This window comes from Rhinolophus hipposideros (genome assembly GCF_964194185.1).
Source record: "Rhinolophus hipposideros genome assembly, chromosome: 11".
NCBI classification, from domain to species: Eukaryota; Metazoa; Chordata; class Mammalia; order Chiroptera; family Rhinolophidae; genus Rhinolophus; species Rhinolophus hipposideros.
Genome location: NC_138057.1, coordinates 5268705 through 5283533, shown reverse-complemented (window position 1 = coordinate 5283533; position 14829 = coordinate 5268705). Strand labels below are relative to the sequence as shown.

The 14829-nt window shown below is 42.9% G+C and overlaps 1 pseudogene across 1 annotated transcript; it reads left to right on the top strand.

The window, feature by feature from the left end:
* The first annotated feature begins 3553 nt into the window (after positions 1-3553).
* On the top strand, positions 3554-4166 carry LOC308504987 (PITH domain-containing protein 1-like; annotated as a pseudogene). Its single transcript has one exon. The product of its transcript is annotated as a PITH domain-containing protein 1-like (transcript).
* Positions 4167-14829: the final 10663 nt, after the last annotated feature.

The window sequence follows — 14829 nt, the reverse complement described above, 5'->3', positions numbered from 1 at the left end:
TGTGCAGATGCGCAGCGAAGGCCGCTCTGTGCTGGACTGCGGTTGTTTGTGAACAAAGCCCCAACTTAGCCTCAGCCACTTCTCTGCCCACTCCTGCTGAGGGCAGTCCAAGTCAGCAGTCCCTGTTGAGGTACCTTTATGGGCTCGCCAGAGATGAGGGAAAACTTGTGGCATGAAAGAAAGCAACCAGGATTCTGAAGAAAGAGTGGAAGGCGGAGACAGAAACAAGGAATTCAGAGAACATAAGAACATAAAACAGAGAACATAAAAGAATAAAACCTCTTTGATCAGTATCATCGGAGAGACTTTAGGAAAGATTGCATCCACAGAACAAAAGCATAGCACTATGAAAAATGAGCCCTTTGAGAATACCCATTAAAAAAAAAACCCTCTGGAAATTAAAATTGTTTTGTAAAAACTATAAAATAATAAATTTAGATGGAAAATATCTTTTAGGAAATCTTAGAGAACACAGAGAAAAAGAGGGGTCAAAATATGACAGAAACAGTAGAGATAAAGATGATTAAACCAGGATTAATCCAGGTACAATGCCTAACTAGTAGGAGTGTTGGAGACAGAGAGAGAGGGAAAGAGGAAAGAGAAGGACGAAGAGAAGGAGAGAGGAAGAGAGAGAAAAAGAGGAGAGAAGGGGGAGAGAGAGACACACTCAAAGAAGGAGAGGAGAGAAGGAAAGAGAACATAAAAATCAAGGGTAGAAAATTATCAAATAAATAATAGAAACCTTTCCTAAAGCTGGGAGGAAAGACCCAATCTTCAGATTGAAAGAAGCATTGGTAATATACATCGGTATACCACTTTGAGGAGCAACTTGACAGTAATTGCTGCAGCTGGCTGCCCACATGCCCAGAAACTCTTCTCTTAGTCTGTCCTCTAGGGCAGAGCCTCCAAACTGGAGCCCCTGATGTGCCCCAAGTTGGATGCAGACGTGTGGAGTTTGGTCTCTGTCGTCAGGAGGCTGAGCAGGGTGGCACTACAGGATCGGCACTCCCTGCCAGGAGCAGTGCCATCTGCACCGGTTCTAGCCTGCAGCAGCAACAGTAGCTCTGTGTCTGGTGTGGGACATGACCGTGGGAGGCCAGGAGCTTAGGTATGGAGCCAGTTGAGAAGTTATGGACTAAAATGAAAAACCTGTGATTATAAATAGTGACATTGTCACTATTGTCCCTCAAGAATTACCAATGCCGTTTCCATGCACAAAGGAGATTTGTTCATAGGGTCCTGGGAACAAGACACCGAGTTTCATCTTCACTGTAAGCAATCTGGTAGCTTCCACAGTTATTGTTTTGAAGTACTACCCTAGACTACTATGTCTCATCTAAAATTGGTGCTTTTTTTGCAATTGCAAAAACACAGCATTCAACTGCTTTGTATAGCTGTGTTGCTTCATACAAGATAAATGTCCTATATCCCAATAAATTATTTTTCTATCTTATGAAAATATTTTTGCCCTGGAATGCTATGGATTCTTTTTTTTCAGAATTTAGAATGTTAAACATAGGGTGGGGGTGGGGGCAGAGGGAGTTGGAAACTTTTAACTACCAAAAAGAAATTTCAAGATGTTCTATACTTGGATATGTAATTTCATTAGTGATGTATTCTCTTTTTCCTTTTTTATTTTTTGATGTTTGCAATGACTATTTCAGAATTCAAAATTATGAACTTTATTTTGAAGATTTTGTAAAAAATAAAATTGTCTACTTTATAATATTAAATTTTCAAATACAATAAGAACACATAGTAGTTGAGGTCCTGGCCAATGTGATAAGATAAGGAGAAAAACACTAGCAAGTGTGAATAATGAAATGATTATCTTACACACGAAATTCAAAATGATCAATAGAAAAACTAGTGGAAGTAGTAGAAGAGCTCCATTAGGTTTCAACAAACAATAATCACTAGCTTTTCTATACACAGGAACATTAGAAATTGTAATGCAAAATAATCCCCCAAAAAACTAGGAAAAATTTACCAAACTTAATTAGTAAATTCAGCCAATGTCAAGCCCAATGAAAGTTGAAAAGTGAATTCTAAAATTCTTCTAAAAGATAAAATATATAAAATCTGCCTAGAAAAATGTTGAAGGAGTAGAATAATGAGACATACTGTCTTATCGCATGTATGGCTTTGAAATGAAAACAGAGTATGGCTTTGGCACTTCTGAAAGCAACTTGACCAGTGGGAATTTAGCACATGAAAAAAGTCATAGTTCAAAAGAGTAGAGAGGGCATGTCCGGTGGCTCCGTCGGTTAGAGCTCAGTGCTCTTAACTCCAAAGGCTGCCATTTCGATTCCCACATGGGCCAGTGGGCTCCCAACCACAAGGTTGCCGGTTCGACTCCCACAAGGGATGGTGGGCTGTGCCCCCTGCAACTAACAATGGCAACTGGACCTGGAGCTGAGCTGCGCCCTCCACAACTAAGACTGAAAGGACAATAACTTGAAGCTGAATGGCATCCTCCACAACTAAGATCGAAAGGACAACAACTTGACTTGGAAAAAAAAAAAAGTCCCAGAAGTACACACTGTTCCCCAATAAAGTCCTGTTCCTCCTCTTCCTCAAAAAAAAAAAAAAAAAAATAGAGAAAAAATGGATTAATATTGTAAATGGTGTTGAGACAACTGTCTGTCCATATAGAAAAATTGGTATGTCTTCTCAGTTTAAGAATCTCATATTCTTAGAAATTTGTATTGACTAAGAACATAAATGTAAAAAGGTAAAATTATAAAAGTACAGTTGACCCTCAAACAGTCCAGGTTTGAACTGCACAGGTCCACTAATACATTGATTTTTTTCAATTAACTGTAGTTACGTTAACCTGTGCAATTCAAACCCACATTGTTCAAGGTCAGTTCAAGAGGTTGGTTTCCCTAAGCCCCTACCACCCATGTCGCTCAACAGTCAACTATACCGTTGAAACCAAGGGAGAATTTGTTTTTATGATTGTTAGATGGGAAAGTACTGTTACAGACTGAATGTCTGTGTCTCCCTAAAATTCATTTGTTGAAATCCTAACTTCTAGGGTGATGTTTTTTGGAAGTGGGGCTCTTGGGAGGTGATTAGGACATGAGGGTAGAGCTCCCATGAATGGGATTTATGCCCTTATGAAAGAGACTCTGGAGAGCTCTCCTTCCCCTCTGCCACATGAGAACACAATGAGGAGATGGCTGTCTATGAAGCCGGAAGTGAGCATCTTCAGGCACCAAATCTGCTGATGCCTTGATCTTGGTCTTCCAGATCCCAAAACTGTGAGAAGTAAATTGTTGTTGTTTATAAGCCACCTGATCTGTAGTATTTTGTTGTAATGGCTCAAACAGACTAAGATAAAGTATGAAGTATGATCAAAAACTACGGTGAATGCTGCTGCCGAGTGCCCTCCAACAGAAAGGCAGGGATCTTCAATATGGGAAGTGGTGCGTCGAACCTTAGTAACAGTGTGTGACAAGTTTCACCTTGTTCGGTGCAGTCATTGGGGTGTGAGAGGTGTGAGAGAAGGTGTGTTTTAAAGTGTGCCACCGTGGGCGGCAGTGTTGATATGTCTCACGGAAACAGCCATGGCGGGGGCGGCTGCCAGTGCGCCGCTGGTCAGGAGGAGCCACGCAAGCAGCACGATCTGGCCTATGATCTGCACCTGCGCGTCGACCTGGAGCGTCTGCAGTGCCTCAATGAGCGCCGTGAGGGCAGCGGCCACGGCGTCTTCAAGCCGTGGGAGGAGCAGACCAACCGCTCCAAGATTTACAGGCAATGTCAAGCTCAAAGGCATCATTATAATGGGAGAGGATGATGACTCACACCCCTCTGAGATGAGACTGTACAAGAACATTCCGCAGATGTCCTTTGATGATACAGACAGGGAGCCAGATCAGACCTTTAGTCTGAACCGGGATCTTACAGGAGAATTAGAATATGCTACAAAAATTTCTCATTTTTCCAATGTCTATCATCTCTCAATTCATATTTCAAAAAACTTTGGAGCAGATACCACAAAGGTCTTCTATATTGGCCAGAGAGGAGAATGGACTGAGCTTCGCCGACATGAAGTGACCATCTGCAATTATGAAGCATTAGCCAACCTAGCAGACCACAGGGTCCATCAGGTTACCCCACAGACACACTTCATTTCCTAAGGGCTGGCCAAGGCTCCCACAGAGGCCCTGTGTCACTGAAGATATATGACAACCTGTTGGGAAAGACAAAGAGATGGGATTCCAGAGGAGTTGGCTGCTCAGCCTTTGCCAAGCTTTATTTTTAGGGCTTGCTGCAGAAACCTGGCCTATGGAAGATACCACACCACCAGGAAGGGTTGTGTGCATGCCAGCAGGCAACCGTAGTTCTCTAGGCCCCTGGAGAAATTGGGTCTTGGGCTGCTCAGCATCTGCAGTCATGGAGAATGCCTGCCTTTCCAGTCATTATGGCCATGGGATTTCAAATGTTTTGTTTTGTGGCAGAATTTTTGTGTGACTTGTTCTCTTTTTTTGTGTGTGTGACTTGTTCTCTTTTTTTTTTTTTTTTTTAAAAAAAAAAAGGAAACTATTCCTGGGCTGCAGTAAACTTTCTGAAGCCTCAGCCTTGTGTTTGCATTAGCTATCAGGAGGGTCTCCAACTAGAAGTTCACGTCCCAGCTTGCTCCTTCTCGTCACCGGCAGCATTCTTGTCAAGTTGCCCAGGTTGGAGTTGTCTGTCATGCATTAGTGTCCCATGGTTATAGCTAGAAGAGCAGGACTCTCCTGGTGATGCTTAATTAATAGCTTGAGGAGAAGGTCTTTTTTCCTCCTACCTAGGTCAACAGTCTGGGGAGAGCATGGGCATCATTACTATGTGGGTATCCTGGTCGAGGAAAGATTGGGACTTAGGTAAGAGTCCCCTTGGGACATTCTTAATGTTTATTAGCTTCTAACTAGTGTTGTAAGCCAAGTGCCAGAATTTGGAGCTCTCATTTCTTCTGTTCATGGCTTTTTATTCACTGTGACTAATAAGCTTCCTAATAAATCTTTGCCAGACTTAAAAGAATTTTTTTTAAAAATTAAAAAATAAAAATAAAGTGTGCCGTAAATCGTGGGCCATGAACAATGCATTAACATGAAATGGCCAAATGGTTTCATCCTCCATCATGACAAAACTCTGTGTCACACATCACTTCTGATACGGCAATTTCTGTCAAATAATAACATTACGGTGTGCCCTCATCCACTTTATTCACTGGATCTGACAACGTGCGACTTCTGGCTCTTCTCCAAAGTCAAAATGACCATGAAAGGTAAACGTTTTCAATTGATTCAGGACACGGAGACAGCCATGACAGGGCAACTAAAGACACTCACGAAAGAGGACTTCCAGAACGGCTTCAGAAAGTGCCAAGAACAATGGGATAAATGTGTTCAAAGCAAGGGGGAGTATTTTGAGGGGGATTAATGGCAATGTTTTTAAAAAAAACAAATGGCAACATTTGTTTTAAAATTTCAACATTCACTGTATTTTTTACCACACCTTATGCTTACTAATTAAAACATGAAATACTGAAGACGTAAAGAAAATAAATTAATGGATTCGGTTGTATTTAAATTTAAACTTCTATGCAGCAAAACACCATAAAAAAGTTAAGCAAATAATGCACAAAAACTTTTTACAACATAAAAAGAAAAGTACAATAACCTAGTAGTGGAGAAAGTGTTCAAATGACATGAGTAAGCTATGTAGATAGTGAGACATACAAATGGTTAATGAAAATGTTTTCCCTTAACAATTATCAGAGAAATGTAATAAAATAGTGAGATATCATTTCAACTAATTAGGTGGGCACAAATATTAAAGATTAATAATATCCAGTGTAGGGAAATGCTTGTGTACATATCTGGAATGGGGAGGAAGACTTATTCTCATTCATTTTTGTTAGGAGAGTGGTATAAAACTTTAGAGGAACTATTTGGAAGTACCTATCAAAATTTAAAGTGTACATATATTTCATAATAGAATTACATTTCTAAAAAGCCATCCTAGAGAAATACTCATGTGTGTATAATGGATGTTTATAGAAGTATTGCTGACATATTAAAAAATGGAAATCCCTAAATGTCCAACAGAAGGGGAATTTAAATAAAATGTGGCATCCTAATACTGTAGAAAACTATGTAGTAATTTTTTAAAAATGTAAGAAATTTCAGTGCAGTACAGAAGACCAATGGCAGGTGCCAGCTTCTCCCTCTCCGAGGCCTCTTGCCTGGAGCAATGGCATCTTCTTCCCGGGCTCCCTGCTGACACACCTTGAAGTGGAGCATGTGGTCCTTTGGGGGTCCCCTGAGCTCTTTCCTAGTCAAAGCTCACTGGGAAGACCCCTGGGAGGATGTGACCTCTGTTCAAAACTACAGCACAAAATTCCATCAGCCACTGAGCCCGTATGCAACAAATATCCACAGATCACTGTGCAAAGACAAAGAACCAACCGTTTGCCAGAGAAATACTTACATAAACAAATGGCTGGGCAGGGGTAGAAAAAGTAATCTGGGAAACAATCTGTAAGTTAGAAAGTCTCTAACATACTTGGAGAGATTTAAGATATCACCATAAAACAATACGCAGCTAAACGGGGAGTTAGTGTTTCATGGGGAAAGTTTCAATTTTGCAAGAGGAGCAGCGTTCTAAAGATTAAGGATGGTGATGATTGCACAACAGTGTGAATGTACCGAATGCCACTGAACTGCACACTTAAAGATGGTTAAAATAGTAAGTTTTATGTTATGTGTATTCTACTGCAATTTAAAAAATAAAACCAGGATATTATAAGCGATGAATAACCAAAGACAAGGAACGGTTTCTGACTAGAAGCTACTTGGCGTTGTGTTCCTGCAGCTGGTGGTAGCAAAGGAGATGTGACAGGAAGTTACTGGGTTTGACATCTGGGAAAGCTCTGGAAAGGAGATGCATACCCGGGATGTGTCTGCTGCAGACCAACAGCTGAGTTGGGACCAGCAGGAAGGCAAGCCGGAGGCAGAGCCCTCAGCCAGGACGTGTAGCTGTGGTTCTCCACCAGTCACCACCAGTTCCCAACTCTGCTTTCTCATAAGCTTGTGTGATGTGAGCCACTCTTATTTGAGGTTATATGCAGCCAAATGCAACCCCTGATACATTCATTTTAAATTCTGTGTCCCCGGTAGCACCTGTCAGAGTTCTGTAGAGCCATCTCTTCACAAATACTTGGGTGATACAAATGGGCTCCTATAGTGGATTATATCAAACTGAGCACAGCACACCAAAGGCATCTCTATCTACTCTGAAGATCTAACAAAGGAAACTAGGAACCTCCCCCAGGAGGAAGTGAGGACTAATAACCCTGTCCTCTGCCCCCAGGCACCTCCTACCAGCCCAGACTAAGAGGAAGGTGTGTGGATCACACACATACACACACACACATACACACAGACACACACACCCCACAGATGAGTCAGTAAGACAAAGCCCCCACTGTAGATTTATGTGCTTCCACCCCTTGGGAAGTCAGCTGCCTGAAGCCAATCAACTTGTGGGCATTAGTGCCAGGGAGCAGGTGACAAATCACCCCTGCTCATTACAGATGAAGCCAGAATGCCTCAGCTGTTGGGGAGAGAGGTGTTAACCCCTCACCATCTGTTCCCATAGTGGGGTCCTTCATGAAGACTGGAGGAGAAATGTTTGCCGTTATTCTTCGAAGTTAACAGGGATCCCTTATTCCATGGGCACAGGGGACAAGGGAATTCTTAACCATCCTCATTAAAAAGGACTGTTAAACCATAACTCACACAGCTCACGGAGGCACAGAATAAATGTTTGAGCTGCTAGCCCTCATCTTTCGTCTTTGACGTCAGATACTTGGGCCTGGAAAAGCTCATATTTATCACTAAGTTAGCAGCTAATTTGGGAACTTAAATCCATGCGTGGCAGTGTACAGGAGTAAAAGTAATTTTTTCTTTACCCTCTGATTTCTTGGCTGAGACCATCCCCTTCCTCACCGCCATACACACACAATAAGAGATTGACAAGAGGAAAACAAACAGAAGTTTATCAACACGTACACTTCATATATACATGGGAAAGACCCAGGAAAACTAAGTAACTCCCCGTATGGCCCAAGCCACCACCTTAAATACCATCTTCAGCTAAAAGCAAAAGAGAGATGTTGGAGGAGGAGGCAGCCACTTTTGGGGGATGAGCAGGAATAGCAGGATAAACAAGGGTAAGGTTGTCAAGCAGATTCTCTCGTGATTTAGAGTCTTCCTCCTCTTCCTGGTTCAGAGAGGGAGCCAGCTACAGGTGGAATTTCCTTTATAAATGTAAATGTCCCTTACAAAAAAAGAGACTTCGTCTGCTCTTTCTCAAAATCATGCTAGAGCCAAAGAAGCATATTTTGAGGTGGCATGTTCTGGTATCCTTTAGTAAGCTCTAATATACACCTATAAGAAAAATTGATAATCTTGATATTTTTCCCAAATAACTACAAATTCACTATCACTCAGGAAAAAAAAAAAATCTAGATGCTTGAGCATGTTGCTGCAGGCAGAAAGAATAGGGCCCCCGGGGAAATAGGGGGAGGCAGGGAAGGAAGAAGTGCAGGAAAACAAAGGAGGGAGATGAGATTATTCTCCAGAAAAGGTGCAGCTATCAGACCAGCCAGAACTAGATTTCAGTGGCCAAGAACAGGGCCAGGACACCATCTTGCCCCTCAAGGTGAACTTTAGCTGATTGTAATTGATTATAATGTTATTAGCATTATGGGCAGGGAAAATCTCCACTCCCTGAGCCTTCGTGGCAGTTCCAATTAGAGCCAAATAAGGACAAGAGAATTCCTCCTCTGAACAAGAGTGGTCAGTGAGGACTCACCTGGGAACACCTATAACACCACCCCTAAATTTTGAATATTTCATGCCCTCATTTTGAAGGTAATAAATTCCTATGCCCCTTTGTTCTTTGGGGCAGTTGCTCTTCTGGCCTGCCCACTTCTGCTATTTGGGAGTGTACTGTTTTCATTTAATAAACCCACTGCTTGCTTAGCTTATTTGGTGCATCCTTGAATTCTTTGCTGTGGTGTATAACTAGAACCCATTTTTTGGCGACATCCGTAGCAACTATGAAGGTGATGATTCTTCGCCTGCATCTAGACTGAACTTTCCTCAGTAAGAACAAAGTCACAAGCCACTTTTGCTCTCTGCTTTCTTTCTGAGGCTGGAGGCTGCTTTTGCTGTCAGCTCTCTTTCTGTTTCTGAGATCACTCCTCTCACCTACTCCCTCCAACTTCCTCTGTTTGTACAATTACTCCAGGAAGGCTTCAGCCGCATTGTGGGGAGGGTGAGACACTTAAATGCCAGAAGGGCTCCGGCAGCTTGAAGTCTCCAGTGAGAGGATGAGTTGGTCATGGATTGTGGTAGATTGTCACTAGGCCTCTCCACCAACCTGAAGACAATATTCATGCAACAAGGTACACAGTTCCACAATCATACAATCCTCTCTGCAGCAACAGCCTCCTGGGAACCAGTTCTCCTAGCTTTATCTCCACTCTCACTTCTGTAAGAGCTTGTTGTCCAAATTGTTTTCACTTTCCTGCATCTATCTCACTCTTAGTAGACTAGTAAATCTCAGGTAGTCATGAATGACCAACTGAAAGCTTGACTTTCCTCTGCAGCTGAAAATCACACTTTGCTACTCTTTTTCTTACTGGTGGGGCTCCGGAGTCTGCCTCTTTTTTCTGGACCTGACCTTCATGCTGTCTCAGCCAGGCTTATATTAAGATAGAATACCAATCTTTCCACCACAGGGCCAGAAACCTGAAAGACATGGAACTTTGCCACGATGGAGGATGAAACCGTTTGCCTATTTCATGTTAAGGCATTGTTCATGATCCATGATTTACAGCACGCTTTATTTTATTCATTTTTTTTAATTTTTATTTTTTTAAATTTTATTGGGGGACAGTGTGTTTTTCCAGGGCCCATCAGCTCCAAGTCGTTCTTCAATCTAGTTGGGGAGGGTACAACTAGAGGGCCATGTGGGAATCAAACTGGCAACCCTGCTGTTCAGAGCTCACGATATAACCAACTGAGCCACCCGGCTGCTCCTACAGTATACTTTAAAACACACCTTCTTTCAACCAGTTCACACCCAACTGACTGCACTGAACAAGTTGAAACTTGTCACACACTGTTACTAAGGTTTAATGCACCGCTTCCCATATTGAAGATCCCTGCCTTTCCATTGGATGGCATTTGGCGGCAGCATTCACCGTATTTTGTGAGCACAACGGAAAGGCTCTGTGTCACACATTGCTTCTGGTATAGCAATTTCTGTCAAATAAATCCATTACAGTGTATCCTCGTCCACCTTATTCACTGGATCTGGCATCATGCAACTGCTTGCTCTTCCCCAAAGTCAAAATGACCATGAAAAGTAAACATTTTCAATTGATGCAGGACATCGAGGCAGCCACGACAGCACAACTAAAGACACTCACGAAAGAGGACTTCCAGAACTGCTTCAGAAAGTGGCAAGAATGATGGGGTAAGTGTGTTCAAAGCAAGGGGGGTATTTTGAGGAGGATTAATGGCAATGTGTCTTTTACTGTAATAATCTTTTTAAAATTTAAACATTCACTGTATTTTTTAATCATATCTAGTATTTATTTACAGTCCCACTAAGAAACTTTCAGATACCAATACCATCCACGTTTTAACTTCCCTAGAGGGTATAAAGTCTCCAAGAAAAAGGCCCAAATTTCTTCACAGCAGGTAGAATACCTTGGATAGATTTTAACTCCTGCACACTGAGCTCTAACTACTAAGAAAACGGAGGCCATTTCCCAGCTTGGCCCTTCTCATACAAAAAAAACAACTTAGAATCTCCCTAGGTATGACAGGATTCTGTGGGACATGGATCCCGGTTTCAGTGTCATGGCCAAGCCTCTATCTGAGGGCCTAGCTGGGTCAGATGCCGCCGAACCATTAGACTGGACTTAAAACAACAAAATGCCTTTGAAGGTATCAAGCGGTTCTTAATGTCTGCCCCAGCCGTAAGCATACCTGACCTCAACATGCCTTTCATCCTCTTCACTGCGGAGAAGCAAGGAACAGCACTGGGAATACTGATGTAACCACTGGGACAAGATTTCCAGCCAGTTGCTTACTTTTTCAAACAGCTGGATTTTATAGCCAAGGGATGGCTAGGAAGCTTGAGCAGTGGCTGCTGCCACAGCCCTCCTAGTGGAAGGAGCCACCCAGTTAATCCTGGGGATGTCAGTAGAGGTTAGGACTCCCCACCAGGTACCAGGAGTCCTAGAGACTAAAGGCCATTATTGGCTCAGGGAAGGACACCTTACCAAACATCAGGAGCTCCTACTAGAGTTCCCAGAAATCACCTTAAGACACGCCAAATTCTTAACCTGGCTCCCTGATACCTACAGGGCCTCTAGTGACTATAATACTACTGTTAATGTTTGAACCCAATCTTTTCAATCTCCTTGTTAAGTAGTGTCCTCTAGAATACACCAATTTCATCTCCAGAGTTGTCCACCAAGGATTCCAACCTGTCCCTCCTGGGATTGGAGAAACCATGCTAGCAGCCGTTTGACCAAGCAGCCAGTCCAGTCTTTGTACTCTCTCAGGGCTACCCCTTTCACCAACCTATAAAGCCTCCATAGCCCCCTCCCCGCTGTAATAGAATAGCAAGAAATTCTGGTGCCCATGGGGGGATGATGCCCCCGTTAGCAGGAAGCAGTTTCAGAAGATGGACTTTTGTCCCCAAATTCCTTGTAAGATCATAAAGACCCAGATTTCTTGAGGAAGGAATGTTACCATAGGCAGAAAGAATAAGGCCACCGGCAGAGAGGGGGAGGAAGGGAAGGAAGATGTGCAGAGAAACAAAGGAAGGAGGAGATCAGATCATTCAGAAAAGGTGCTGCTACCAGAATGGCCAGAACTAGATTTCAGTGGCTGAGAACAGACCCAGGGTGCCATCTTGCCTCTCAAGGTGAATTTTAGCTAATTGTAACAGACTATAGTACTGTTAGCATGATGAGCAGGGGAAATCTCCACCCCTGTGCCGCCATGACAGTTCTGACAAGGGCCAAATAAAGACAAAAGAATCCCTCCTCCTAACGGAAGGAGTGGTCATTGAGGACTCACCTGGGAACTCCTATAACACCACCCCTAAATTTCAAGTATTTCGTGCCCTCATTTTGAGGATAACAAATTCCTAAGCTCCTTTGTTCTCCAGGCCGTTGCTCTTCGCCTGGCCTGCCCGCTTCCACTATTTTGGGAGTGTATTATCTTCTTTTCTTTTAATAAATCCACTGGTTGCTTGGCTTATTGAGTGTGTCCTTGAATTCTTTACTGTGGTGTATATCAAGCACCTGTTTTGCGGCGACAATTGTGTTTTGTTTGGTTGAGTTTTTAACTGATCTGGTATTTATAGCTCTGTTTCCCTAGTGAAATGGGTGGTTTTAAAGGCCACTGCCCGCCCTCCAGGCCTCGGCCCCTCCTTGCCACCCCGCGCACACACACATACACACCACTACTTCCTTTTTTCTTAATTTTCCTTGACAGTTGGGCCCTGGTCTCTAGTCTCCAGGTCAAGAAGAAATGACACTCTAGGAAGGTGATCTAAAATGTTACTTTAAAATTTTATATGTTTTCTACCCTGGGTTTTATATAGAACTTTTAATAATCATAAGGTAAATTGTGTTGTATTAGATTAACACTTTGGATTCATTTTTGTCTATAAATCTTATTTGATGTCTAGAATATTTTTTCCCTAGAACTCCTTTTTTTTAAGCTGTAGAGATATATTATCTCCATATAAGCTATAAAAAAATAATATCAATGAAGCCACTTTTAAATGGAGTCAGAGCAGTTATCTCAGAGGAAGTCCTTTGCACTTCCTATTCCTCAAATGTTTTGGAATGTTAAAACAGGGCAAAATAACCTTTGGACTGGGCCTAAAGCAACATTGTATCCCAAACAACTGTTTGCAAAGATAAAGATAACAAGAAAGCAGACATTGTGAGTGCTGCCTGAAGATTAAAAACATGCTTCAGATTTGGCATCCCTGTGTTAGCTTGTCTGCACCTATAGAAAAGCTTTTTTTCTATTCATGTAATTCCCTCTCTCATAAATAACCCCTGCCTTCCCCTGCTAAGCAGAACACTCTTTGCTCCTCTGCTTGAATCAGTGCTTCCCCAATGGCTATTTATTTGGATCTCACCCCAAAGTCACACTGTCCGAAGTTCGGTCACTTGCAGGAACAGAACAAGAAGCATCAACTAGACTGTCTCTGTTTCTTTCTCAAACAAGCTAAAAAAAATTATTCTGACACTTGTTCAAACAGTAAGGAAGACTTTTTTCAAAACTATTGCAATGGGGGCAAGAATTGTGTCCTACTCCAAATGCAGCAAAGGTGCTCAGTGAGAGGAGACATCCATGTGGGGGATTCCGGTTAAACAGACTTAACAGGATTCGTACTGAACCCAGCGAGGGTGATTCAACCTCAAGGTGAGGGGTGAGGAATTTGATCAGATGTCTAGAGTGGGGGATCTGGCTAAACCGACTTAGCAGGGTTCTTTGCAAATATTGTCTTCCGCAGGCCAATGACCAGGAGCCTTTCTAGTATCTACTCAAGGAGAGTCTTTGTGAACCAGCAGATTTAAATTTGGGCAGCTAGTGTGTGTGTGTGTGTGTGTGTGTGTGTGTGTGTGTGTGTGTGTGTGTGTGTATGTACACATACATGTGTGTTTAATTGTGGAAATAGAAGAAGCCGAAACAAGCTTATTTTCAGCTGAGGCAGGTCGCTCCTCCAGGCAGCATGGGGATCTGCCCCCACGGTCTATACGGAGATGTGACCCATCAAAGTTGTGCTCCATTTGCTTTTTTGGAAGTATAACTATAATCTGCCCCCAGGGACAACCAGCCAGGGAAATTTAAAACAAGTGAGACGGGGGAGTGGCCCACACACACTATTGTACTCATCTGTTTCCTCCTGCAAGACGCACCTTGCGTCATCCCCACAATGTTGGGATGATCTGCATCCTAAGCCCTAAGGGTGAGACCTCTGTGAACCTCAAATGAGCCCTGAGAAAATGCTGCGGATCCAGCCCCTGTCCTGGGGAGCCTGTGGCCTGGGAGAGGAGGTGGGAAAGCAAACACTCCCAGGGCCCTGAGGAAACCGAGGATGGGGAAGCTGGGGAAGGAAAGAAGACAAGGGGAGGAGTTTAAGTCAGAGTAAAACCTGGAAGGGGCTTGAGGACTATTCCAAAAGAAGGAACTAGGAGGTTGGATTCCAAGCGTGCTACTTATGTGTCACCAGACACGGAACTCAGGCAGGCGTGAATCAATCACACAGAACAGACCATTTGAAGCCTATTGAGCAAAGAGATTCCATTGTAATGGCCATTCCCATAATTAAACCTGTGACAAACTAGCCACAGGTTGTACTTTACAAAAGTTAAAGATAAACATTCTTCTATTCTTCTTGTACCTTGCTGAAGTTAAACTTACCATTGTTCTTCTTTCCTCCTTTTCCCCCGTACCAGAAATTTTCCATGGAAACAAGAAGCACATATAAACACTACCCCGGTGGGTAGAAGGGGTCTTTCTTCCACTAGCAATTAGAGACCGTCACTCCGTGTGTGGGATGGCCTTTCCTTTCTTCCTCTCTGCTAAATAAACTTACTTTCACCTTAAACTCTACATCAGCTCATATTTGAATTCCTTCCTATGGGAAGCCAAGGACCTTCTTAGCCCAGGGCTCGAGTCCCCACTCTGGGGATTCGCTTCGCCGGCATAGAGAGAAGCTTTCCTC